This window comes from Papaver somniferum, unplaced genomic scaffold (assembly GCF_003573695.1).
Source record: "Papaver somniferum cultivar HN1 unplaced genomic scaffold, ASM357369v1 unplaced-scaffold_1262, whole genome shotgun sequence".
Lineage (NCBI taxonomy): Eukaryota > Viridiplantae > Streptophyta > Magnoliopsida > Ranunculales > Papaveraceae > Papaver > Papaver somniferum.
In genome coordinates this window covers 1-2,029 of record NW_020621737.1, presented here as the reverse complement: position 1 = coordinate 2,029, position 2,029 = coordinate 1, and the positions used below count along the sequence as shown (strand labels likewise).

The 2,029-nt window shown below is 35.9% G+C and overlaps 1 long non-coding RNA gene across 1 annotated transcript; it reads right to left on the bottom strand.

Annotated features, from left to right (window-relative positions):
• Positions 1–250: 250 nt before the first annotated feature.
• On the bottom strand, positions 251–793 carry LOC113331698. The gene is made up of 3 exons (XR_003351120.1): positions 599–793; positions 412–497; positions 251–313 (listed from the first exon to the last, which is right to left on the bottom strand). It is a non-coding gene; the product is annotated as an uncharacterized LOC113331698 (long non-coding RNA).
• Positions 794–2,029: the final 1,236 nt, after the last annotated feature.

Genomic DNA, 2,029 nt, shown 5'->3' with positions numbered 1-2,029 from the left:
AGCAATGATAAATTAGTCCACTTGAGGGGAAAAGGGTAATCTGATCAATTAAAAACCCCCATGGGATACTCCCTAACCAATTCAAGGGACATTTCTATCATCCTTGCCGCCCCTCTACCATTCCTTGCCGCCCCTATACCAAGCTTGCTATAAAAAGTTCTAGAGTATGTGAGTTGGACGTAGATTATGAAACCTCAACATAAATTGAGGAATCTTCTTTTAGATCCATGCCTTCTACTTAGACTTGCTCCTTTGCTTTCTGCTATTTTTTCTAAGCTTCTTTAGCCTTTTTCTTTCCAAGAGTTCAAATTGTCTGCAAGGACAAAAGAACATACCAAACACATGATTTTTATTCACCAAGTTCCCAAATTTAGGTCTTCAATGAGGTTCATAATCTGCGCAGAAAAATACCTTCTCTGAGCAGATTCTTCCTCCTCTACAAGCAACTTCTGACACCTTAGAGCTTCTGCATCTTTCTCGAAAGGGCATTCCTTAATCTGCATTGCAATATAATTATTAGACCGAAATAGATATAGATGCAATGAGCTATTGAGCAGAATATGTCCAACAAAATCAGAATGAGGTATAAATTAGTTACCAGTTTTTGCTCGACTAAGAAACTTGTGCAAGCGATTAAATTCTTCATTTCGAGTCCAACCTTCCAAGGTTTGCCATCAAACATAAATTTTTGCATTTGATATAGATATGCCAGGAAACAAAATGGCATCTCGCTGGCATCATGAAGGATATTGAATAATTCAGTAGAGGATATAAGAAACCTCAAAGGACTTTCTTGAATGAGATCCTGGAAAAAGCATATGCACCTTTGAATACCTTAAAACTGACAGATACTACAATAATGTAAATGAACAACAAATACTGAACGAGTGTCTAACCAATAGAGCAGCGCCAGCCTTGACGTAACTCCGAGGCAGTGAGAAAAACCCTGGTTTACGGATAAACAATGCCAATTCCCTTATAACTGCAGATCCAGGAACACCCTGCAATTTATTTCTTTTTAGAAAGCATGCAACAATAGATTAAAATGCACATATATTGCGCCAAACAAACCACAACAAATGAACGAAAATCTCACAAAAATAAAAATAAAAAATTCAAATAACTGAATAAGGACAACAAAACAACTACAGGATTCCTCAAACAAATTACTCATGTACCTCTATTCTACAACATTTAAGTCATTCAGATTTTTCCTCTCTGAAAGCTTATCTAGAGCCTTCAAGAGCCTAAAAATCACTATTTCCTGTCTATCTTCTCAAGTCGATAGCTTCTTCTCATGCTCAATATTTTCCCCTTCAGAATAACTATAGTATGACTCAAATTAAAATAAAAATGAAATGATATTCCAGCACCCACAAGAAAAGGAATATAGCGACAAAACAAGGGTAGTTAGTTTGATGAACCATCTCGATGCACAAGCTTCACAAGCATTGAAGTAATTTCTAACTTCTCACCCTCAATCTTGGTTCTGAACTGATCTCAAGGGACAATATCAATTAAGTCGATTTTACAAGTGGGGAGCACATCCAGTTTCTCAAAATTTTATCTCTATAGGGATAATCCTATATATATATAGCACTCAACATACTGCACAATAAAGCCCTAAAAACAGAAATCATGCCCCATTTTCTGATAATTTTACACTAGTAAGATGTCTATGCTTAATGTATTAAGCAACAACTTGAGAAACTGTACGACTCTGAAACCGTAAAAAGCAATATAGGTGCAATGAAAAATTACTGAATGAAACCCCAAAATTTGGTAGAAAACTTACATATTCATAAGAAGAAGAAAGATATTGACCACGACGAGTTACATCTTTGAGCAATACTGAAATCGCTCACCTTCATTTTCCAGCAGACTCTCAATCAACTCTAATATCAACACCCATTTTTGAATTCTTCTTCTTTACTTTCAAAATCACCCCAGATTACTTCAATTGAAGTTTCTCTGTTGGAGTTTGGGGGACTACGAAAATAAAACAACGAACGAGGAGGAGGAAGAAAAA